Genomic DNA, 27292 nt, shown 5'->3' with positions numbered 1-27292 from the left:
TTGTTTTTCAGGAGAATAACTGTATTTGTCATCTCCCCTTTCTCATTTATTTTCTTTCCAGAAAATAGTTTAGAATTCAGTACTCTTAAGTGCCCTTTATTTAATATAAATTCTATCAGCTCTTTGTCTACCCAACTTCAGTCTATAATCTATACCCCAGGATGGCTAATTGGAATCTAAAATAGATCCTGCTCCTCTTCAATGCTTTTCTGATTTTTTCCAGATAAAATCCAAATCTCGTAACATAATGCAAATCTCACCACCATATAGCCCACATATTTCTCTAGACTCACATCTGCCTGCCGAATTCAGGATTAATTCAAATGCATTCCTCCCAAATGCCAAATTATTTCTCTTCTCTCTCATCCCTCTGCCCTAGCTTATTATCCTTGTGCCTGTTTAAATGATTGTGCTACACACCATTTCTAAAAATTCACAAAACTGTAATGTAAAGTCAATGATCTCTCAAAATATTTTTCATATAGTCAGCACACATCAAGAAAGAGAAAATTGCCAGAATCCTAGAACCACCCCCAGCTTAATGATATTGTCTTTATTCACTGATTTTTCCTCATCTTTCTGCTATCTTTTTGACCACAAGCACTATGGTTCATTTTAAACTTGCTTAAGTTGAATCCTAACATTTGAATTTTACATGTGACTACACTATTTTTTCAACCATTTTGTTGCATAAAGTTAAAGTACATTTATTATCTTTCATTAAAAAAATATAAGCATTTATTTTTCTATCATACTATTGATGGACATTTGGATTTTTTCAAGTCTTGGCAATCAAAAAATAAGGATTTCTGCAGAAATGCATAATTAAATCTACACACACACACACACACACACATACACACACACACATCTGAGTTTGGAATTGCTTTGATATATACGCAAATTTCATTACTTGGTAGATAATGCCAGGATGTTTTTCAAGTTAGTTGTAACAATTTAGACTTCTACCAGAAATGTATACAGGTTCTTATATACACACGAGAACACACTTCATCACACAACACTTAGTTATAACTATCTCTAGGTTTTTAGATACATAATCTCTATGGGTAGTCATCAATATTTCATGGTGATTTTATTTTGCATTTATCTGGTTACTGTTTAGGTACCCACCACCTTTTTAAAAATTCAGAATCTGAAGCAGGCTCCAGGTTCTGAGTTGTCAGCACAGAGTCCGATGTGGGGCTCAAATTCACAAACCATGAGATCTGAGCTGAAGTTGCACACTTAACCAAATGAGCCACCCAGGAGCCCCTAGGCACCTACCTTTTAATGTGTTTATTAACCATTTGAATATCCTCCTTTTGGTAATGCCTCATTATGTCCTTTGATTTCTTTTTTTTTCAACATTCATTCATTTTTGGGACAGAGAGAGACAGAGCATGAACAGGGGAGGGGCAGAGAGAGAGGGAGACACAGAATCGGAAACAGGCTCCAGGCTCTGAGCCATCAGCCCAGAGCCTGATGTGGGGCTCGAATTCACGGACCGCGAGATCGTGACCTGGCTGAAGTCGGACGCTTAACTGACTGCGCCACCCAGGCGCCCCTATGTCCTTTGATTTTTAAAGATCTTTATATATTGTGATGTCAGCCTTTCATTGATTATAAATCTGTGAAGATCTGTTCCATTGTTATTTAACCTTTATTAGTATTTTATTTAATGAAACAGTTAAAAAAACAATTCAGAAAAGAAACTAAGTTTATTGATATCGGTATCTGATGAGCTAATGCCATGCTGATTAGGAAACCACAAGGAAACCTTAACAAGGTTCCTCAACAAGGAAATCTTAATTATTCCTTCAAGTGTTCCTTTAAAATTTGAATGTTGGAAATTGGCTAAAAATTAAATAATTCATCAATGAAATAATTATTTAACCAATACCATTAAAATGACTTTTTTCTTAGTAAATTTAAGTAAATATTTCCGTTATATATAAGAATGGCAAAATGCATTTGTATTGTGAGGAAGATTTAGATCTCCTAATTGAAATCTCTGGTTTACGAAAGTATACTTGTGATTTGTCGCCAGTACTTAAACTGAAAAAATATGTTGAAAAGTGACAATATGAAAATAAAAAGTTTGGTACTGAAAATTGAATGATATTATAAACAGCTAATTTAATTGTCCAGACAATCTGTTTAAGTGTGTGTGAGCTCATGAGGTGTGTGTGTATGTGTGTGTGTGTGTGAAGAAAATAATACAATGGGAAGACTATATATGATATTTGTGGTTTTCTTGTGTTGGATTCCATATTAACATCCTAGTAGATTATTTAGAATTTAGGTTCATTATTTAACATTTTATACTTTACATATATAACCAGAACAGATAAAGTTAACTAAACACCATTCTGATTTTCTTTAAATGAGATGTTTTTTAAAAAAATTACAATTTATTTCACAGAATTTGTCCATTTACCACAAATATGGCATGATTTTGATTCGTTTTTTTCAACTTCTACATGTTCTCACTAAATATGGAAACCTGCATTAATTGGAATGTGCTTTTTAAGAGGACATGCACTTAGTTGGCACCCTTTCTGTGGAATTGGGTGAGGCTCAAACGGGACTTAAGGGTCCACATGAAGCTCAAAGTTTATTGAGTCTTTTTTTTACTCCCAGGACTTCAGTCACCAATTATCTACTAACCACAGAGGTTTCCTCACTCAGTAGGAGACATTTGAAACTGCTTCTTAAACTGAACTTCTTTCAGAATTTTTGGTTACACCTGTTAGGATCTGTAAGAAAGTGCTACTTCTGTCTTTTTTCACATTTATCACTTGAACAGCTCTCCTACCTGTGTGGCATAGACTCGTGATGCAGGAGCTAGTTCCTGCCTCCTGAAACAATATCAGATATCTGGTTCTATGGCAAAGGTTACATTTTCGATTCTGTCAAATACTATATATTCATCAGTTTTTGAATCTTTTTGATCATCTTATTGCCTATTGAAACTATCAGTCATTACTTTGTTGCTTTATAAAAGCTGGATTTTTTGTTTTGCCCTTCTACTTTATTTTAATCACTATTGACTTATTCAACATTGGGAAGAAAAATTCCTTTTTTCTCGGGAAAACTATTTTTACTATAATATAATGTTTATTCAAATAGGTGATAAAGCGATCTCAGAAGAAAACGATGCTCTAGCTTATCCTTATAGGCACTTAGGTTTAAAGGTGAAAAATGTTAATTTGTATTCATTTGTCAATGGCAAAATTAATACCTAATAAAATATGTATCAAGAAATAATCTAACAGAAGTTTCTGGAAGGTTTTGTACTGTATACAGGAAAATTTATTTTATAGGCATCAACTGATAGGTATAGTTGCAGTGTAATTCTGCAATTTATTGATTGAAAAATAAAATATGTTTGATAAATCTTGATATTAATTATGAAAGAAACAAATACAGAAGGTACAGAAAAAAACAGAAAATAATATAGAGAGCCTGAAAGGTAATTAATTTTCACTGTGACTCTTAAATGACTATAGCCCCCAAATATTCTTCCTTAGCTTTCCTGCTGAACTCAAACCGTGTAAACAATAGTCGCTAATCCACAACCACAAATTTGCTCCCTGTACGACTTGCTGCATGATTTATGCTACCTAAATTCCCCAGTATTTTCTTAAGGTTTCATTTTTCAGGGAAAAAAGAAAAACAACTTGACCTCTGATTAACCTCTCCAAATGTGTTTTATGATATTCTAAGTTCCTCGGTCCTCTCAGAACACTCATCTGAACTCATTTTCTATCTATTTGCATGATGCATTGTTTTTAGAAATGCCAGGACTACCGGTTTTTGGTTGTTTCCTTCCTTATACAGAGGAAGTTTCCGCATAGTGGCTAACAGCTCAAGATTCATAAGCAAATATCAGGCTCGAGTATTAAATAGCTGTTCCATTTCGGCCAAGTTATTTTATCTCATTGAGCTTTCCTTTTCTCTCCTGTGCAAATTGGATCACATTTCATTAACTGATTAACAAAAATACATGTTGTGTTCCTATTCTGTATCAGTAAGTCTATTAGATGTTGGGTACATAACTCATTCAAGCAGTTGTAAATCTTGACCACATGGATAATAAACAACAGCGAGAAGAGCAAATACTTAGGTTTTCCATGTAAATCCTACCCAACAAAATTCAGATATGAGAACAAAAGGACATTTTTTTTTTTTGAAATCATATTCAAACTGACTTTGAGGTCCTATCTTCTAATGAGGGCAGGGAATTGAAACTAATGTATTATTCGGATCATGCTCCTTTCTCTAGGGTTTTACAACAATACAACTGTGGTGATAAAAAGACTGGATAATTGCCACATCTTTATCCTATCATGGATTCCTTTGATGTGCTCCTCGTCCATGCTCAGTAATACCTTGAGGTTTTCTGATATGCTGCTGCTAATGTGCATCCTAACATTCACCAGTCTTTTCTAGAACATTTCAAACCAAAACATGAAACTATCTATCTGGAGTTGAAACCACTGCCCCAGGTCTTTGCAAGGTACTGGCATATGGGTATTACTGTCATGGGAGCACCATTCTCCATCAGACCTCGAATAAATCACCACCGATCCTCCTATTCAATCTTTTCTCTCCTCAGAGGCACTCATTTGTCTCTGCTCTCTATTCACAAAGTTCTTAAGGAACTTAAGTTTCCAGAGAACAAAATCTGAGATCCCATTTTCAGTAAGGATCTTTTTATTTTCTTCCTTCCAATTCACACATAACATCATTCACAAGAAAAAGATCTGAGAGAGGTGGCGCAAATGTCTTGTTGGTCTGGTTCAAAACAGAGAACAAAATCATGGAGACAAAAAGTTACTATTTAATATAACATAGTTATCAAGTATTAAGAATACCTAATATGTAGTTAATATTTAATAATACTTTAAGCAACAACTATGTCATTATGATAGAGAGTAACAGGAAGCTTTGGGAAGAGCTGTGTCTTATAGGGGGTGGTCATAGAAATAATCTCTGAAGAGATGACATTTATGGTAAAAGATGAAGTGGTTTGTTTTATTTTTATTTTTTATTTTTTTACGCTTTGTGAAAGGCTGGGGAGAGAACAACTCCAAGGCTTGGGAAACTCCAAATTCTCTAAGCTGAGAAAGAATGGAAAATGACCAGTGTGATGACAGTATGTTAAACAAAAGGAAAGAATGGTCAAAGGGGCCACTGTGAGGATAAATAAGACTCGGGTCATATACGATCCTGTAGAACATGTAAAAAGAATTTTGATTCTAAGTGCTAGGAGAAGATAACAATAGGCTTAACTGAACAAGTCATATTATTTTATTTTTTTAAGGAAGCTTACTGTGGCAGCCACAGAGAAATATGCTTGGAGTAGAATGAGAGACAAAGCTGGAAAATGTGTTAGGAAGCTCCTACAAGTATCCAGGCCAGAGATGAGTGTGCTAGGGAGAAAATATGAGAGATCGTATTTGCAGTGCGCCTTTCGGTCACACATACTTATCACTTAAGAAATAATGAATATAATGGCGCCCTCTTCTGGCCGGATCGGGCCGGTCAGGACCGGCCAGCTTTTGTGTGAGGCGGCAGCGACGGTGCTCAGGCCCAAGGGAACCCTACAAACCACGCTGATAAGGGGGCAACTTCAGAGGAGCCAAGATGGGCATGAGGATCAAACTGCAAAGCAGCAATCACACCAACAGACTGTTGAAGGAACTCAGTAAGTGTCAGATCTGGTAGATCATGTGCGACGTCACCATTGTGGTTGTGGTCGGCTTCTTCCTGACCCACTAAGCTGTGCTGGCTGGATACTTCCAGAACCTTTCTCTGAATTTGGGGCTTGATGCTGCCAGGACCTAGGTGGTGGACTTCATCACCCCTGTCAACTTTGAGAAGAGTCTGGGCTTTGTCCACACATCAGAGCTCTTGACAGACATGATCAACACTGGAGTCACCTGTGAGGTAACTGAGTATCTGGGTATGGAGGGCCTCTTCTGGGCCTGTCACTCCACCTTTCCTGACTAGAGAGCACTGCTGCAGCCAAGCCCTGGACCAGCACCAGTGGTACCCAGAGTTGTAGCTCAGCAGAACCCATCTGTCCCCTTGAAGAACTCTGGATGGTGGGGAGCACTCTGCTCCTAATAGGAACTATGTGTTACCTAGTGATAGTGGAGGAAGTTATAAAGAAGACAGAAAGATCAGAGCAGAAATAAACAATATAGAATCTAAAAAAACTGTAGAGCAGATCAACGAAACCAAGAGTTGGTTTTTTGAAAAAATAAACAAAATTGACAAACCTCTAGCCAGGCTTCTCAAAAAGAAAAGGGAGATGACCCAAATAGATAAAATCATGAATGATAATGGAATTATTACAACCAATCCCTCAGAGATACAAACAATTATCAGGGAATACTATGAAAAATTATATGCCAACAAATTGGACAACCTGGAAGAAATGGACAAATTCCTGAACACCCACACTCTTCCAAAACTCAATCAGGAGGAAATAGAAAGTTTGAACAGACCCATAACCAGCGAAGAAATTGAATCGGTTATCAAAAATCTCCCAACAAATAAGAGTCCAGGACCAGATGGCTTCCCAGGGGAGTTCTACCAGACGTTTAAAGCAGAGATAATACCTATCCTTCTCAAGCTATTCCAAGAAATAGAAAGGGAAGGAAAACTTCCAGACTCATTCTATGAAGCCAGCATTACTTTGATTCCTAAACCAGACAGAGACCCAGTAAAAAAACAGAACTACAGGCCAATATCCCTGATGAATATGGATGCAAAAATTCTCAATAAGATACTAGCAAATCGAATTCAACAGCATATAAAAAGAATTATTCACCATGATCAAGTGGGATTCATTCCTGGGATGCAGGGCTGGTTCAACATTCACAAATCAATCAACGTGATACATCACATTAACAAAAAAAAAGAGAAGAACCATATGATCCTGTCAATCGATGCAGAAAAGGCCTTTGACAAAATCCAGCACCCTTTCTTAATAAAAACCCTTGAGAAAGTCGGGATAGAAGGAACATACTTAAAGATCATAAAAGCCATTTATGAAAAGCCCACAGCTAACATCATCCTCAACGGGGAAAAACTGAGAGCTTTTTCCCTGAGATCAGGAACACGACAGGGATGCCCACTCTCACCGCTGTTGTTTAACATAGTGCTGGAAGTTCTAGCATCAGCAATCAGACAACAAAAGGAAATCAAAGGCATCAAAATTGGCAAAGATGAAGTCAAGCTTTCGCTTTTTGCAGATGACATGATATTATACATGGAAAATCCGATAGACTCCACCAAAAGTCTGCTAGAACTGATACATGAATTCAGCAAAGTTGCAGGATACAAAATCAATGTCCAGAAATCAGTTGCATTCTTATACACTAACAATGAAGCAACAGAAAGACAAATAAAGAAAATGATCCCATTCACAATTGCACCAAGAAGCATAAAATACCTAGGAATAAATCTAACCAAAGATGTAAAGGATCTGTATGCTGAAAACTATAGAAAGCTTATGAAGGTAATTGAAGAAGACTTAAAGAAATGGAAAGACATTCCCTGCTCATGGATTGGAAAAATAAATATTGTCAAAATGTCAATACTACCCAAAGCTATCTACACATTCAATGCAATCCCAATCAAAATTGCACCAGCATTCTTCTCGAAACTAGAACAAGCAATCCTAAAATTCATATGGAACCACAAAAGGCCCCGAATAGCCAAAGGAATTTTGAAGAAGAAGACCAAAGCAGGAGGCATCACAATCCCAGACTTTAGCCTCTACTACAAAGCTGTAATCATCAAGACAGCATGGTATTGGCACAAAAACAGACACACAGACCAATGGAATAGAATAGAAACCCCAGAACTAGACCCACAAACGTATGGCCAACTCATCTTTGACAAAGCAGGAAAGAACATCCAATGGAAAAAAGACAGCCTCTTTAACAAATGGTGCTGGGAGAACTGGACAGCAACATGCAGAAGGTTGAAACTAGACCACTTTCTCACACCATTTACAAAAATAAACTCAAAATGGATAAAGGACCTAAATGTGAGACAGGAAACCATCAAAACCTTAGAGGAGAAAGCAGGAAAAGACCTCTCTGACCTCAGCCGTAGCAATCTCTTACTCGACACATCCCCAAAGGCAAGGGAATTAAAAGCAAAAGTGAATTACTGGGACCTTATGAAGATAAAAAGCTTCTGCACAGCAAAGGAAACAACCAACAAAACTAAAAGGCAACCAACGGAATGGGAAAAGATATTTGCAAATGACATATCGGACAAAGGGCTAGTATCTAAAATCTATAAAGAGCTCACCCACCTCCACACCCGAAAAACAAATAACCCAGTGAAGAAATGGGCAGAAAACATGAATAGACACTTCTCTAAAGAAGACATCCAGATGGCCAACAGGCACATGAAAAGATGTTCAGCGTCGCTCCTTATCAGGGAAATACAAATCAAAACCACACTCAGGTATCACCTCACGCCAGTCAGAGTGGCCAAAATGAACAAATCAGGAGACTATAGATGCTGGCGAGGATGTGGAGAAACGGGAACCCTCTTGCACTGTTGGTGGGAATGCAAATTGGTGCAGCCGCTCTGGAAAGCAGTGTGGAGGTTCCTCAGAAAATTAAAAATAGACCTACCCTATGACCCAGCAATAGCACTGCTAGGAATTTATCCAAGGGATACAGGAGTACTGATGCATAGGGGCACTTGTACCCCAATGTTCATAGCAGCACTCTCAACAATAGCCAAATTATGGAAAGAGCCTAAATGTCCATCAACTGATGAATGGATAAAGAAATTGTGGTATATATACACAATGGAATACTACATGGCAATGAGAAAAAATGAAATATGGCCTTTTGTAGCAACGTGGATGGAACTGGAGAGTGTAATGCTAAGTGAAATAAGCCGTACTGAGAAAGACAGATACCATATGGTTTCACTCTTATGTGGATCCTGAGAAACTTAACAGAAACCCATGGGGGAGGGGAAGGAAAAAAAAAAAAAAAGAGGTTAGAGTGGGAGAGAGCCAAAGCATAAGAGACTGTTAAAAACTGAGAACAAACTGAGGGTTGATGGGGGGTGGTAGGGAGGGGAGGGTGGGTGATGGGTATTGAGGAGGGCACCTTTTGGGATGAGCACTGGGTGTTGTATGGAAACCAATTTGTCAATAAATTTCATATATATAAAAAAAATAAATAAATAAATAAATTCATGATACCAAAAAAAAAAAAAAAAAAAAAAAAAAAAAAGAAGACAGAAATATTGCCAATGACCCTAACTATATCCTGTGTCTGCTGCAGCAGCCACCGCTACCAAACACAGATGACCATGATGCTTTTCTCCTCTCATGTCTGCTCCTAGTATGACACAGCCAGTCAGAGGTACCCTCAGCATGGCCACCCAAATCAGCACCAGCTCCTGCCATCCATACTAAGTTCTGAGCAATGGAGACTTCAGTAAAAATAGTTTAGTCACTCCTGACAATGCAAATAGTCACCACTGGAACCAACTCCTATGTGAGCCATAACAACCACTCCAAAGAGCCAAGCTTTGGGAAGATGGATGAGGTCCAGCCGGAGGACCCAGGGGATGATGATGTGCAGTTTGAAGATCCCACTGGAGAGACAGGCATAGCTTAGGAGATGATTGAGTTGAGTGATGATAGTGACAATGAGCTGACTTTTGGAGAGAATGATTATGAGAGAATAAGGCCATGCCCTGCCAGGTGTGCAAGAAAGTTCTAGAGCACAACATTCAGTTGATGTGATAGCATGCTCAAGACCACATGGACCGGCTGACAGGCAAGTGCAAGTTCTGTGAGACCAACTGCTAGGACCAAAACTCCCAAGTGACCTATGTTCTGTCCCACATTGGTATTTTCTTCTTCTCTTGCAACATGTGTGAAACTAAGTTCATTACCAAGTGGCAGCTGATCCTTCACTGATGGGATGAAACATTTGAGGACAACATTGCTGTCTACCCCAATGATCCCCTGACTGGGAATCTGGGTTTGCCTTCAGGGGTAGCCTCTAAGAGTTGAAATGTGCTGCCTGTGGGAAGGGAAGGCACCGGCCAAAGATTTCCACGTGGTCCGGGGCCACATCCTCCACCCTCTAAATTTGAAAGGGCCAGGCCTGCAGTACCTGTGACCAGCACTACCTTAACCTGTGCAGCCTTATATGGCACACGCTCTTCCATCTCGGCATTTTAGCTCTCTCCTGCTCTGTCTGTGTGAAAAGCTTTGTGGGTTGGCATCTCTTAAAGAAGCACATAGCTGTGCACCAAAGCCTGGAAGACACCCTTTTCCACTGCCACTTGTGCAACCAGGGATTCAAGTGGGAGGCTGCGTATGGCTACCATGTCAGCAGCACAAATACAACACTGGCCTTGATGAATGGCCTGGTTTGGGGCTATGGCACCCAGCAGTCCAGAAGTGGAAGCTGCCAGTAGAGGAGTTCCTGAGTGAGGAGCTGGCTTTGCAGGGCTAGCCTGAGAACAGCAAGTACAGCTGCCACCTTTTGTGGCAAAAGGTTTACACACACAAGTGAGTTCAACGACCTCCGGTGGATCCACACAGACAAAAGGTTGTACCGGTATACAGAGTGCCACAAGTCCTTCCAAGGCCATGCAACCATCAAGGACCACCTGGAGACACACACAGGGGCCCCCATGTACTGCTGCTTGTGTGGCCCTGAAAGCTCCACCCTTAACCTCATGAGCAAGCATGTTGGCAGGAACAAAGGCAGCCTCTTGCTTGACTTCACCGTTGGGCAGATCTTCTTGTACCTTATCCATTGCCAAGAGGCAGAAAAGAACCTGGACAGCTGACTGGATCCCAGCACAGCCACGGGAGCTCTGATTTTCTAATGGCTGGTGTTCCCTCTTCAACTGAAGTTTTAATTTTGTCTTCTTAGAAATTCTGTTCTGTCTTATGTGTAAGGAAGAAAAAAGAAGAAATAGCGCCATGGTCTGTTACTGTTTTTAGAAGCAGAGGCCCTATCATGTTTACCTCCTTACCTGTTCTTGCCCATCAAGGGCTGTGTTTTTTTGTTCTTTCGAGGCTGGTTTGGGGATCTTGTCAGGCAATTGGCTTTAACTAGATCACCTCCCCCAACCTCTCAAGTTTAAGTTAACTGATAGGTTTTATGCTGCTATGAATCCAACCAACAGCCTCCCTGAATAAAGGAGGTAGAGAGAGTTTTTCACTGTGAGTATTGTTACCAGATTTCCAACTGGGACACCAGCTATGAGACAGAATTTTGGGAATGCAGTCATTCCGAAAAGACTAGTCAGCAGGGCAGCTCACCTCAGACTGCAGGCCCAGTGCTCACCTGGGAAAAGGCAGTTGGGCTGGAGGTACCTGCTTGTTCCAAAGCTCTAATCTGCTGATTGGACAGTAAAATGTTTTTACAGCTAGATCCAAACTCAGAACAAACTTACAGTTTAGGTAAAAAGCTTTGGGATGAACCTTGCCAGCCAGAAGAGGCATCCTACAGCACCTCGATGGACAGGAAGGGAGGTGGTTCTTATCTCCTTAGTTCCAAAGAAACTTGATTTTATGGAGTGATGGCTCAGCAGGTCAGGCCTTCCCTGTGTGGTAAAATGGACAGGGAACCACTTTGATATAGTCAGTCACCTGGCATCTAGCTATCTCCATTGACCTTGAGTGTCCTGCCGGAGAGGTGGGGATGTCTCTGACAGCAGCAGCCTTGCCCTCATTTACATCTAGTCTCCCACCTGGGAGTGTGTTTGGTCCATAGTGTAGATGAGAAGACCCTATGAGGTGGGAGAGTGGTGGACTGTTAGCCCTTCAGAATTAAAGAGACCCAAGTAACTGGTAGCACGTAGAGGGATGTGCGTTTTGTCTGTCCCAGTCAGATAACCTGTTACTTATTTTGTGCTAATTGGGCATGAGTTTTGGCAGTTCACCTTTGACCTGCTGGAATTTATCCTGATCTGTCATTCGACCCCCACCAGGAGGCACTATTGGACAGCAGAGGGTTCAGGCCCTCCCTGGGTGGCAGGGGAATGCTTGAACCCAGTCCTTGGGGCTTGTTGGCTACGTTCTTATTTGACTTTTGAGGGGGTCTCTCCCAAAGAAGATTTGAGGGAGAGGGCCCTCAGATCCCACATATTCACAGGATGGCACCTCAGTAACACACTACCTCACCCCGTTTAGCTGAGCTCTGGGAGTCCCCTGGCCTTGGGCTTAACACTGCCCTTGGTGGGACTCAGCAGGATCTCGGGGCTGTTTCACAAGCAAGTGGTTTTAATGAATTCACAAAGCCTTTTTGTACATTAATATTTAGTTTGGCTTTTGTATACATATCACCCAGCATCTCTTTTGGATAAGTGACTTCAGGAAAATGTGTTTCTCCCAGCAAGGAGCCATATTCCAGGGGACAGTTCTGACCAGAGATTTGGAAAGCAGGGGCTAGAATTAGTGTCAAGTGTTTAAATAAAAAAAATTCTTTACTTTGTCTCCAGACAGTCTCTTGCAGGATAAATGCAGAGAACCCTTTGGGTAATGGATGTAAGTTCTAGAAAGTTTTTTATAAGTTTGAATTCCTGGCCTTTCATCCCCATTCCTTCCTGTGATTGATCCTTCCCAAACTTGGAAAGCTACACCAAAACATATGGGCAAAGCAAAGCTCTGCCCCCATTGAACCTGGTGCCTGTCCCGCAGCCCTAAATTAATAAAGCCTCCAAGTTGAGGTGCTTGGCTTTCTGGTGAGGTGAATGTTACATGGGAGGATTTGTGTAAGCGGCCACATTCCACCTTCTACACCCGTCTTGTTAAATGTTCCCTTGGGACATTCTTGTCAGGAAAGCAATGCTGAGACTTTTCATCTCTGACTGGCTTCCCCCTTTCTTCCCCACACTGACCATTAGAGATTCAAGAAGGAAAATGTGTAGACTACTGTCACAGATCTGCTAAATTTTCAAGCCCGAGGGGTCGCTCCCAGGCAGTTGGTGAGGACCGATTTTTGAATAGTCATATTTGAGAGAGGAGGTGCCCACGGGGACATACCCAGGCAGCTGAGAATGGATCACTGTGCTGGAGAAACCCTTTTCCTTAACAGAGGGCATCGTGGACGCTGTGCTGTCTCTATACATAACCTGAAACTGTGAATTTTCCGGTTTTGCCAGTAAAGCAAAAATGCAGATCTTTGAAAATTTGTCCCTATGACACTAAACAAAAACTTGAGTTCCGGTGGTTGAACAGGTGGTCTGGTTGACTTCAGTCAGATATGTGGCTGGGTCAGCAGCTCATGAGGCTCAGTGGCCAAACCCTGTTCCTCTGCAGGTCCCCATAGTCACACCTGACACCTCCCTGTTTGGAGTCATGTTTGCTGCCTCTGCATCCAGCTCACCTTTCTCTGAGCTTTTTTACTTGAAACATTACATGGTGGCAAAGGGCACTTTGGAGTAACTGGTAGCAGGTATTCATTTTCGTTTTGTTTTTTTCAACCTTCTGTTTACTTAATTTTATTTCCCCCTCCGCCCTGCGGCCCAGTTGAGCACTGTCTCCTGCTGTATTGTTCCAAGGTTCTGATTGATCTTTGAATGTCTGTTTTTCTCCCTTGGCCCCCATTTTCTTGGTCAGTACTCAAGACCAGCTGCACAATTTGCAGAGCCCTATGTTTAAAAATTAAGAATTTCAAAAGGGCAACTGTAGAGTGCGAGGCTGTTCCCAATACGTTCCTTCAGGGAGAAGGGTAATGCTTAAATGGCATGCTGGAATAAACAGCAGAAGCTGCTTATGGCCAGAGGAGGGGGTCTGTGTCCTGCCTGTCCTGTGACTGATTGACAGCTTACTGATGCCACCACACCACCGGGAAGTTCTGCTGTACCCTAGTATTTGGTCCTAAATTTCAAGACTCCATGGAGTCTCTATAGTTTACAGCAAGTTGGAAAGAGAGAAGGTGGGGTTGGGCCCAGGTGACCCCTAAGAACTGAATGGATAAAAGTTCTTTTTGACTTTCTTCTCTTCTGATGGATCTGTGCCCTTTTATCTCCAAAACAAGGCTTTGGGCTTAAATACCTTCTCCCCAGTCAGGTTTTGCTAGGGATCAGTTTTCTTCCTCTTCCGGCCTCCTGCTATGCCCTATTCCTCATACTACTCAACTTTCGAAGTACATTTAAATGCCTATATAGATGAATGCTGATGTTGTTGGCACAGGAGAGGGCTGTACTGAGGAGGCTGTGTCCCTCCAGGAGTCCCCATACGTCCTTATCCAGAAATATCCCATTGATGAAGGCAGGAAGCGAATGGCACAGAGCATTTATTTCATTGTGATAACTCATCATACACTGAATGTCAGAATGAAAATATTTAATAATTGCTTACAATCTATTGTTGTAGTTGTTTGTATGTTTGTAAACTTTTTCCCCAAATAACAGATGTCTAAAACCATTGAAAAACTAATCAATGTAATTTCTATACACACAGTGGTGATTATTGCCAGAGAATCTTTTTTTTAATTTTATTTATTTATTTATTTATTTATTTATTGAAATTTATTGTCAAATTGGTTTCCATACAACACCCAGTGCTCATCCCAAAAGGTGCCCTCCTCAATACCCATCACCCACCCTCCCCTCCCTACCACCCCCCATCAACCCTCAGTTTGTTCTCAGTTTTTAAGAGTCTCTTATGCTTTGGCTCTCTTCCACTCTAACCTCTTTTTTTTTCCTTCCCCTCCCCCATGGGTTTCTGTTAAGTTTCTCAGGATCCACATAAGAGTGAAACCATATGGTATCTGTCTTTCTCAGTATGGCTTATTTCACTTAGCATCACACTCTCCAGTTCCATCCACGTTGCTACAAAGGGCCATATTTCATTCTTTCTCATTGCCACGTAGTACTCCATTGTATATATAAACCACAATTTCTTTATCCATTCATCAGTTGATGGACTTTTAGGCTTTTTCCACAATTTGGCTATTGTTGAGAGTGCTGCTATAAACATTGGGGTACAAGTGCCCCTATGCATCAGTACTCCTGTAACCCTTGGGTAAATTCCTAGCAGTGCTACTGCTGGGTCATAGGGTAGGTCTATTTTTAATTTTCTGAGGAACCTCCACACTGTTTTCCAGAGTGGCTGTACCAGTTTGCATCCCTACCAACAGTGCAAGAGGGTTCCCGTTTCTCCACATCCTCTCCAGCGTCTCCTGATTTGTTCATTTTGGCCACTCTGACTGGCGTGAGGTGATATCTGAGTGTGGTTTTGCTGGAGAATTTTTTACTATCAGAATTAGAAGCTAATGAATCTTATGTAGAAAAGAAAGAATTATTAATAGGGTCGGTAAGTTATCTAAACATTCCTTGATTGTGTCTCTGGATTTTATACTGTTTGTCAACTTTTTACAATTTGTAAACTGTTTTTTTTTTTTAATTTATATATTCACCATTGCATTTAATTTAATTTAATACAGTAAAAATATATTAAAGAAATTTTCCATAACTGTAAAATCTTCATGTCTTTAAAACACATATCAGCAAACCTTTATGTCATTTGTGATTTTGAAGTCTGCACTATATAGAAAGCAACAAAAGTAAAGAATATTTATTTCAATGGAAATTCTGTTGTTTTTAAGAAGATGACTTAAAGTAACCACATTTTCAACTAATATCTTGAAATATCCAGGCAATGTTTTTGAAAACATGAGGGAATATATTTAAGGATTATAATATTTGTTCCAAAAGGATTACCATAAAGCAAATATAGGCATATTTCTCTGTTCATATTTTGTGTAAAAGTATGACAAAATTTGGTATGTAAGTAGCATGTAGGGGATTCCTTATACTAAAAATCAAAGAATAAAAACCTGTGGAATAAATAATTAATGTTTTATGAGGAGTATATGAACATTTGTACTGTAACACATGAGTTATTTCCCAGATTAGAACATTAGCATCAAGGCAAAAATGGAGGTTCTCATGGCCTGTGAAACATCACTTGTCTCATTTAGAGACAACTTTAGTTTTCAAATTTGGGTAAAATGTTTGCACCCGTAGACTGATATAAGTTGTGTACGAATAGTATATAAAGCAGACCAACCACTACAAAAGTATAAAAACTGATATGTTCAAAACACTATAAATAAAACAAGACTGAATCCTAAAAAAATATTCAGGTAACCTTCAGTAAGGCAAGAAAAGAGAAACAGAAACAAGAAACCCAAGAAAAAAAATTAAATAATAAAATAGCAGACCTAAGTGTCACCAATAAATAATTAATTACCTTAAATGTACCTGATCTATGTATGCCAATCGAAAGACAGAGATTGACAGCATGGGTAAGAAAAAAATACCACCACAATTATATACAGCTTTCACCACCTCAGTTAATTCCTAAGTATTTTATTCTTTTTAACACTATTGTAAATAAAAATGTGTTCTTCATTTTCTTCTTACATTGTTCATGATGAGAGTATAAAAAAATTAAAGCGATTTTTGTGTGTTCCCTCTGTATCCTCCTACTTTGCTGAATTTGTTTATTCATTCTAACAATTATTTTGTGGAAGTTAGAGTTTTCTACATATAAGATCACATCACTTGTGAACAGAGGTAATTTTGCTTCTTCCTCTCCCATTAAGTTAAGTATGTACCACATGTAAAATGGGCTGGACTTTCCTTCAAATAGTTTGAGGTTTTATTTTGGTGATGTTGGTGAAATCACAAGGATTTTTTAAAAATTGATTATAGTGTTGCCTTTGTTTTTAGATAATCTGAGTTAATTCTGTAGGCAATTTCAGATTAAGTGCAAGAGCAGAGGTATGTAGAATATTTTCTAATTACACTAATAACATTATTCCAGGCAAGAAATTATAAGCAATCAAGCCAAGACAACAGGATGAGAATGAAGAAAAGTTATTTCTTGGGAAAATTAAAGATACATTTACATTAAAATGTTTAATATTTTATCTACAAGTGATAATTTTTATGATGCACCTATTGAGAAATGAGTAAGTCAATCAGTACATAAATAAATGCTGTGGAGAACAAAACGGAAAAAAAAATATTGGGATAAAGTCCAAAAATAAAATGCCCCATGATTTCTATTAAAGTGGTACATTTGAAAAATTGTTAATAATAATATTATGAAGCCAGAGTGACACTACAAACCTTTCTTGGAGGAGATATAAAAACAACAGACACTATTGTTCTCTGCCTTATTGCTCAGCGTATTAAGTTACAGGAGGGGAGTTCTATGTGCTGTCAGTCTGTAGGTAGGTTACCTGTCACAAGACAAGCCAGTGTTTGTGCTCTGAAATTTCCTTTACTCACACAGCAGTGTCTAGACATCATATATTGTATGTATGTTTTGAAATCCTGAATTCACTTACCTTATCTCACATCGTTGAATAAAAATAAAGAAGGAGCCAGACCATGGAAAATTCTAGTACTTTTTCCTTGCTCATGCTTTGAAAGATTTTTTAAAAATTATAAAATGAATACAGGTGAGCCTATAGTGCAGCGCAGATAGAAAAAGTTCTGGATGACCATCAGTGAAAAGCAATATCAACCTATTGAAAATGAATGGGACTTAATTCCATTGAGACAAGCCTGACAAATGAAGTGAACGGGACTCAAGGAGAAATAAATACCAGGGAAGATTGACCTGTCTCACTGAGTCATGTTCAGACTGTTCAACAGCCTTGTATAAAAGTGAGTGGATCTTTCTTCATTCTTAATATTCAGACCTTGACCAGCTTCAAAAACCCATGTGTATACTGGTGCAATTACAAACATGGTGAAAATGCAAGAGCATCCTATTAACCACCTGATTTTAAACCACCATATTTAAGTTTGCCAAAGAAGTAGAAAGAAATTTTAACGAAGAGAGGCATTAAAAGTAATCCTTGCCCTGGAATTCATGAAAAACTGGCAAATATTTGGAGTTACTGACACAAACAAGTAAGAAACATATTGTAAACACTTGAGGCCACATCTGCAACATGAAATTCATAAGACGCTATTAAGAAAAATGTCTCATTCCTGATATCAATTCAATTTTTTTAATCACTTCTTGAATGCTTAAACTTTAAAGCCTTAGTTTTCATGTTACTGCTTGGAAGCAGGTTAGTTCTATTGTCAAATATGCATACTTTGAAAACTTCTAGATCAAGTGTAAAACTTAGAGACAAAATGATTTAATTTGTGCTAATTAATAATAATTTTCTTTCTCATTTTGTCAGTAGACTGGCTAACTTTATACCCTAATTACACCACCACTGGTCTTCCATCTTACGATCCTTTCAAACCCTTTCATAAATTTTAAAAACCACAATACTATTTAATTTCAAACTATCAGCTAGCTAAAATGCAAGTTTTCTTTCTGTGTTAGTTTCTTAGGCTGGTGTAAGGAGTTATCAAAAATTTGCTACTTAAAATAATAGAAATTTATTTTCTCACAATGTGGAGGCCAAAAGTCCAAAACCAAAGTTTGGACAGTGCAATTCTCCTCCTGAGACTTTGGAAGGGGAGTATTTCCTGTCTCTCTCAGCTTCCTGTATGAGCGTTCCTTATTTTGTGTCTACATTTATGCCATCTCTGCCACTATCTTCACGTTGCCTTCTCTTTTGTATCAGTCTCATCTCCCTGTTTCACTTGTTTAATGACACTTGTCTAGAAACTGGATCTAGGGCCCGCCTGATAATCCAGGATAAGGTTCCTTCTCTTAAAATCCTTAATTTAGGGGCATCTGGGTGACCCAGGCAGTTAAGCGACCGACTCTTGATCTCAAGGTCATGAATTCAAGGCCCTGGTTGGGCTCTGCATTGGGCTTGAAGCCTATTAAAAAAAAGAAAAAAGCCCTTAATTTTATCACACATTTTACCATATCAAGTAATGTTCACAGATCCTAAGGGGCACGAAATTAGTCTTTGGGGGGATACAATTTAGCCTATTACATACTGTCATTTCAATAACAAATAAGGCTCAATCAGTTTATGTTCCCTCAAAACATTGTTTTTAACTATAATTTGTGATTAAAAATAAATTTTTCAAAAAGGAAGATAGTACTATTTAACTGACAGAACAAAGATATCATTCAATTTGAACGTAGTGTTTTTAAACTTTTTCTTTTAACAGTTGTTGAAGAAATCATTGTCTATGACCGACCTCATCACCTAGCTGTATTTGTTTCAAAACATTTGTATTGTCAATTTATGTTTTAAACAAAATAGCCCAATAATGAGGCAAAAAAACAAAGTGTAGGCATAATCTTTTAAAACAACCAGGTATATATGGTGATAAGCTAATCCTAACTTTTAACTTTTAAGGAATTTTCATTAAAAAAAATCAATTATGAAACTATTGAGGATGTTATTCAGAGGTCTGTCATAGCTATTTTACTGACTTTAAATAAAGTTCCAGGTTTGAATGTTTTACAGTAATTTGCTTGATATGATTATAATTTCTTAGTTTTCATTTATACATTATCTCATTATAAACAAATTTTTCACAAATACTACGTTTAAAATATATCTCTTTTATTAAATGTAACACCTCAATTTGCTTGCTTTACAAATATAAAACTTATTTTTTATTAAATTATAGCTAGATACTTTTTTCTAAGCATTATTAAATATATAGGCCTACTTTTTCTTCATTACGCTTAATAATTTAAGCAAGTAGTTACCACTCATTTACTCTCATTAGATTTTATCTTTTAAAATTAAGTAACAAATGAGTAGACAAAACTAATGTTCTTCATCTCATTTGTTTATTTCATATGTGATGAATTAATCTATATTAAGAGCATAGTTGTGGTTTACAAGTTTATTAGTAAATAGTTCTCACAAATGCTGTAAAAGTCTATGGTAACTGCATAGAACCATTAAAATTTTCACACCTACATTTGAGTTTGAAACAATAGTTACTTAGAAAAAAATAAAACCATTTCTTTGAAGAAAATGAGAAAATCCTTAAAGAGGAAATAAACTGTTCTAAGAAGTTTGAATAGAAGTTATATTTAAATTATATATATGTATGTAAATCTATACACATGTAAATACATATATATACGTATATTTAGACAACATTAGTTTCTTTTTCTACTTCTATGAATTCTACAGATATTCATGTTTAGAAGGGAGGAAGGATATGTCAAGAAATAAGAATGCATCTTATTTTGGATTGATTCATTAGAAACATTGTATTGTAAACAGTTCATAACTTTGACACAGACACCACCACGGTCTATCACCATTAATAATTGCAACCTGAATAGGACAGAATGAAAACTGCTGAAAATCCCAAAACAGTAAAAATTAAAACCAGATTAGTAAAATAGTACTTAATAAGTTTACTGTGCATGTAAGAAATAATGTGCATGCTGGGAGCTTTCTCTCCCAATACTTTATGAAGCTCAGAGGTATGATGTTACAGGATCGCTCATAAAGTAAATGCAGGAGTTGTTTAACCTTTACAATGATTGGTTATTACAGTGGGGATTTCCAGACAGCAGATAATTGCTTAGAAGTGATTACTTCATACCATTTTAGGAAGATGACTTAAATATCTTTTATGATTATCAGAGGCATTTATAAGAAATAACCTAAGTTTTGCTTTTGTTCATGAAATAAACTAGATTTAGTTTTGCTTACATGGCTTTTCAAGAGGGATTTTCAGGCTTCGTCTATGTTTTCATTTTTTTTTTTAATTTTAATTTTGATTTTTAAAAATGTAATTATGTGACAAAGTTTATTAATTTGTTGGAATGCAATTTTCATGCAGTTTGTATTAGCTATGGTCTCTGCAGAATTCTGTCTTCTTAGCCTCCTATTTTAACATGAGGGATATAATGAACAATGAAAAATAAATGATAATTGATCTTGTTTCAGTGTGCTAAATTCTATTCATTTAATGATTTATTAGGGAAAAAATATCAAAACTATGAAAAGAGAGCATGGAAATTATAGTTTTATAAAAGTTGTATTTTTTAAATTATTCGTAATACCTTGAAGTGGTACCAATGAGTGTATATGAGCATATACTCCATATTGTGTTTGGCTTAAGAAATCTAGATAATCATGCAACACTTTCTTTAACTACAATAAAATGACCTTGATGACTGTTGATTTCAGATTTAAAAAAAAATAAATGGTATCTTTCAAATGTACACCATAGTGATTCAACTTAAAAATACCATACTTTTAAAATCTTAAGTTGATAGTCATATGTAAACTAATTAGAATTTAAATTAAAACTCTAAAAAAACAAAAAAAGTATAAATTATATTTTTATTTTTGTGTAAATAAAAGATACACTTTTGTGTTTTTTGCCATTATTTTTCAAACACACTTAAAGTCATCCCTTCACAGGTTCAATTAATTTTCCACAGTGGCTCACAGAACTCAGGGAAACACTGACATATACCAGTTTATTAAAGGATAGGAGAAAGGATACTGATGAACAGCCAGATGAAGAGAGAGATGAGGCAAGATCTGGAAGGATCCTAAATGGAACCTCTGGATCCCTTATGTTAGTATATTTCTATATAAGTGAAGCCACATGGAAATGTAAAAGGAGTGTTTGCAATATCAAAATACCAATTTTTTGTTTTTATTTAAATTCCATTTTGTTAATACAGTATAATATTAGTTTCAGGAGTGGAATTTAGTGCTCATCACAAGTGCCCTCCTTAATACCTATCACACATTTAATCCTTCCCCCACCCACCTTCCCTCCAGCAACTCTCAGTTTGTTCTCTATAGTTAAGAGTCTGTTTTATGGTTTGCCTCTCTCTTTACCCCTCTATGTTCATCTGTTTTGTTTCTTAAGTTGCACATATGAATGAAATCTTATGTTTGTTTTTTTCTGACTGACTTACTTTGATTAGCATGATAAGCAAAGCTCCCTCCACTTTGTTTCAAATGGCAAGATTTCATTCTTTTTGATGGCTGAGTAATATTTCATTGTATGTATATACCAGCTCTTCTTTATCCATTCATCAGTCCAGGGACATTTGGGATCTTTCCATAATTTGGCTATTGTTGATAGTGCTGCTATAAGCATCAGGGTGGATGTGTTTCTTCAAATCAGTATTTTTGTATCCCTTGAGTAAATACCTATTAGTGCCATTGCTGGGTCATTGGGTAGTTGTTTTTAACTTTTTGAGGAATCTCCATACTGTTTTCCACAGTAGCTGCACCAATTTGCATTCCCACCAACAGTGGAAGGTTTCTCTTTCTCTGAATCCTCACCAACATCTGTTGTTTCCTGTGTTGTTAATTTTAGATGTTCTCACAGGCATGAGGTGGAATCTCATTGTACTTTTGACTTGCATTTCCCCGATGATGAGTGACGTTGAGCATCTTTTCATGTGTCTGTTAGTCATCTGGATGTCTTCTTTGGAAAAATGTCTATTTATGTCTTTTGCCCATTTCTTAAACTGGATTCTTTGTTTTGAGGATGTTGAGTTTGGTAAGTTCTTGGCAGATTTTGGATATTAACCCTTTATCAGACATGTCATTTGCAAATATCTTCTCCCATTCTGTCGGTTGCCTTTAAATTTCATTGTTTCCTTCACTGTGCAGAAGCTTGTTATCTTGATGAAGTCCAAATAGTTCATTTTTCCTTTTGTTTCTCTTGTCTCCAGAGACATATCTAGTAAGAAGTTGCTATAACCAATGTCAAAGAGGTTGCTGCCTATGTTCTTCTCTTGGATTTTTATGGTTTCCTTTCTCACATTTAGGTTTTTCAACTATTTTGAATTTACTTTTGTGTATGATGTAAGAATGTGTTCCAGTTTCATCTTCTGCATGTTGCTTCCCAGTTTTCCCAACACTGTTTGTCTAAGAAACTTCCTTTTTTCCAATGGATATTCTTTTCTGCTTTGTCGAAGCTTAGTTGACCATATAGCTGTGGGTCCATTTCTGTATCTTCCATTCTGTTCCATTGATCTATGTGTCAGTTTTTGTGCCAGTACCATACTGTCTTGATCACTACAACTTTGTGAAATAACTCAAAGCCTGGAATTGTGATGCCTCCAGCTTTGCTTCTGTTTTTCAGATAGCTTTGGCTTTTTGGGGTCTTTCGTGGTTCCATGCAAATTTTAAGATTGTTTTCTGTAGCTCTGTGAAAAATGCTGGTGGTATTTGGTAGGGATTGCATTAAATGTTAGACTTTGGGTCATATAGACATTTTAACAATATTTGTTCTTCAAAATGCCACATTTTAAACCATATAAAGATTTATAAACAATCTTGATATGATAAACTTAAACATCAAATATTTACACACTATTAAATTGATTGGCAGAAACAACATACAAATGCTCAATTCTCAGTGAATTTGGATGATTGGGTGGATGGATGAATGAGTGGTTGTTGGAGAAGGTATCAAAAGGCACTTACCTAATTTTTGAGCAGGACCTTGTGGAAATATAGAATAAAGTGATATTTTTTCTTCCTATATGCTGTCTCCTAGTTTTGACAAAACTCTTATTCCCCTAGTTTCCAAACACAGAACTTTGTATATAATTCTTATTTTTTCTCTATCTCTGTCCAATCCATTTCAATTTCTTGCTTAAATCAGTATAACATATCACTAAGATACAGAGGAAGACATATATGAGGGAAAGTTCTTAAGGTAATATTATTATTATTATATTATTATTATTATTTTAATTATAGTATTGGATAGTGGAATTTGGTGTAAGTAAAACCTTCTGGAAATTTAGTCCTTAGGAAAATTCACTCTAGTTTACAGTATATACAGTAACCATAATGAGAACTGTGCTTAATCTCTCAAACCTAAAACATCTGGATTTACAAATACATATTTTTAGTTGTCTAGTAATTGTAAACTTACATACAATTTATTATTATTGCAATTGGAATTCCTAGTTAGATGATGATGATGATGATGATTGCTGTTACATAGAAATTAGCTATGAAATTGCTATTTTTGCTATATACCATGCCACTTTTCCATAGTGTCCTAATACGGATCATCTTAAATATGTCAGAAAATATATACTCTATTCTCATTTCTGTCAATAACTATATGAAATTAACCAAGTCATTTAACCTTTTGGATAACCTCTTTTTATAAAATCTGGTGCTTATGCTAGGTACAGTTATTCACTATAGATGTGTTGGGCTTTAACATTGCTTACTACAAACAGATATCAGATCAATGCTTTCATACATCATGCTAATGAATCCCTAAAATGAAATTTTCAGTAAATTACTCATTGGCATCCTTATTATCGCATCTAAATTGCTCTCATTCCTGCCCCCTCTATATTCTTCTAGCTGTTTCACTTGTATATTCACATTTTAGCTGAAATGATCTTTTGCACCTAGAGTTTTCACAATGGTACTGTAAAACCATTAGCTATTTTGAAATTCCACTTCAATCTTTATACTTCTTTCTTTGCCCATTTTTCAAAGCTAAAATTCCATATTCAAAACAATAAGAGCAGCATGTTTGTGAAAGACAAATATAAGATTCTCTATTTCTTCTTCTATTTTGCACATCAATGGAAATCTGAAAAGAGCTGCAGAGCAAAGGAATGCTAAGAAACACACTACCTTGCCTTGAATTACAATGTATGCTTCAGGGGGAGAGACCGCATAACTCTTACCATCAGTGCTCATTCATTCAGAGTGATTTAATAACAGAAATGTTTATAAAGTTGAAGATATGGCAAAAGAATGGAGGTGAAAATATGTTAAGCATTGTGAGTGTGTGTGCTTGTGTGTGTTTGCTAGAGATTTGTGCATTTCAAACTTTTGTTCTGTTTTACCATTTTCTCCTAGAGCACTGAGATAAGTAATGGTACTGCTTTAAATTGTGCGGAAAACATTAGCAATTGCACATCTACCCACAATTCCCCCTGGTCAGCAGGAATACGTGATCATACAATCCTGTCAGCCTCTTCACTGTTACTTTTTTTTTTTTTATAATGTAATAAAAGAGTATGTTACATGTGGGATTTAGGATACATAGATAGTAGAAAAAAAGATGAGTTTCTGGTATTTTTAAAGTGGCTACTTGTATATTTTTTGCTAGATAATAATACCTCCAGTTTGCACTATTACTAGTTTTACAATACTTGAGTTTATGCTTATTTTTATGTCCCAGAAACACTTTCACTTATAGTTGTAGAGCTATCTTAGAACTGGATGGCCAAGTGTATGCCCCTACATGTCCTATTTTAGAAAATATCGAGTTGTTCATTATTTCAACTTCGTTATGGAATATATAATTATAGATTTTTTTCTTGGAGAGAAAAATGGATTCATCAAGTATCAGAAGAGAAAACTATAAAAGAAACATATTAATGATATTAACTTTTTCTTAATCTGGGTCAAAAACTCGGTGCCAATGATTAATTTAGAAAATAATTCCTGAGGGCAGGATTGAAAAGCCAGAGGAGTAGACTAAGGAAAAAGGGAAAAACAATCCACAAAGCATCTCCAAGGTGGCCACTGCTAAGGATGACTGGTCAACAAGCTGGCTGACTCCTTTTGATGAGCTGGAGAGTTCATTTTATGGCTCTGTGCATAAAAGATTTAAGAAAATTGCTTATATTTTTGGAAGTCTTAGCTTAAAGGCAGTTCTTAAACCTCCCTTTAAATTTGTGAAAGCTGTTTTTTTTTTTAAGTTTATTTATTTATTTTGAGAGAGAAAGAGTGCAAGCAGGGGAGGGAGAGAGAGAGAGAGAGAGAGAGAGAGAGAGAGAGAGAGAATCCTAAGCAGAGTCTATGCTGTCAGTGGAGTTGGACACAGGCTCAAACTCAGGAACCATGGGATCATGACCTGAGCCAAAATCAAGAGTCAGATGCTTAACCAACTGAGCCACCCAGGCACCCCTAAATTTGTAAAGGTTTTTAAACCTCAAAATTAAATACATTCTTACTCTTTTCATCAAGAAGTAGAATATTAAAGTTTTGCTATTTGCTTTAAGGCAAACCTCAGGGAATGAAATAGGGCAACAATGGCAGGAAATGAAAATATTTCCCATAATGCTCTCTTGTAACCATTCTCCCAAGACAGAAAAGATACTTGACTTTGTGTCACCATAGTCTGCATTCCTGAAAGTCATATCCCAAATTCTTGGGAATTAAACTCCTCTCAGAGACATAAAAAAAGAAAAAAAGGTAGAATTACAAAGCACCCTTGGAGGAACAAATCAGCAGGTTTGGAGGGGGATGAGGGGGTCATACCAGTGTGTTTCCATTAGGTAATATTTACCTGCCACCGATACAAACCTGCACAGACACCACAAAATGGAAGTCAGGTCTACCAAGATTACAGTGAATGCCAGGAGGGATGTCAATACATTTTAAAATTTTATGTTTCCTGAAAAATGAAGAATTGATTTTCCGCAGGCTGCAATAAGAAGTTCACCAGTGAGGGGGTGCCTGGGTGGCTTAGTCAGTTAAGCGTCCCACTTGGGCTCAGGTCATGATCTCAGGGTTTGTGAGTTCCAAGCCCTGCGTCAGGCTTTGTACTAACAGCTGAGAGCCTGGAGCCCGCTTTGCATTCTGTGTCTCCCTCTCTATCTGCCCCTGCCCCACTTGTGCTCTGTCTCTCAGAAATAACATTTTTATTTGTTAACATCACGACTCAACCATTTTAGAGTTTATAATTTGTTTTAAAGGAAAGAGGAACCATGGTCACTGAGATACGCAAAAAGAAAAAAGGGGGGGGGCAAGGGAAATTGGGAAGAAAGCATTTTTGGCTGCAGATCGAACATACAACTACCAGGAAAATATCACAACCTAGGGGTATGTCGGAAATTAAAATTGGGCTCCCTGATTGTATTTGTGGTAAGGAAGCAGATATTTCTGTGGGAAAAATTAAGACACAGATTGTTTTCTGACCAAAAGTTTGGTTTACTGATAGTCTATATGTTCTAATATCAAAATTGAATAGTGTATGAAATGACTGAGCTTTAATATAATATTTTTTAGTTGAGGAAGCTAGTTGGCTTTTCTGAAAAATTCACACAATTTATGGACTTCTCTATGCCTTTTTTTTTTTTTTTTGTACAGCAATGCACACCCTTTAGCTGTTTGTGGTTGCATTAACTATTAAGACTTGTATAAAGAAAAAAAAGCAAAAAGAGTAAAAGTTAATTAACCTAACAAATGAACACAGAAGAAACAGGATGCATCTACAGGTGGTAAATCATTTCAACTGTGAGGGAAATGGGAAAGCAAAAGTGATAGCCAGCTGTTCAAAGCAGTGCAAATTGTACACAGCAAACCTGAACTTGAAATCCAAGCTAAAG

At 37.2% G+C, this 27292-nt stretch overlaps 1 pseudogene; it reads left to right on the top strand.

Moving 5' to 3' along the window:
- The first annotated feature begins 5652 nt into the window (after positions 1–5652).
- Positions 5653–10863, top strand: LOC115527566 (annotated as a pseudogene).
- The last annotated feature ends 16429 nt before the right edge of the window (positions 10864–27292 follow it).

This window comes from Lynx canadensis, chromosome A1, assembly GCF_007474595.2.
Source record: "Lynx canadensis isolate LIC74 chromosome A1, mLynCan4.pri.v2, whole genome shotgun sequence".
Classification (NCBI taxonomy): domain Eukaryota; kingdom Metazoa; phylum Chordata; class Mammalia; order Carnivora; family Felidae; genus Lynx; species Lynx canadensis.
Note: the sequence above shows the minus strand (reverse complement) of the source record. Positions and strands in the feature narration are given on the sequence as shown.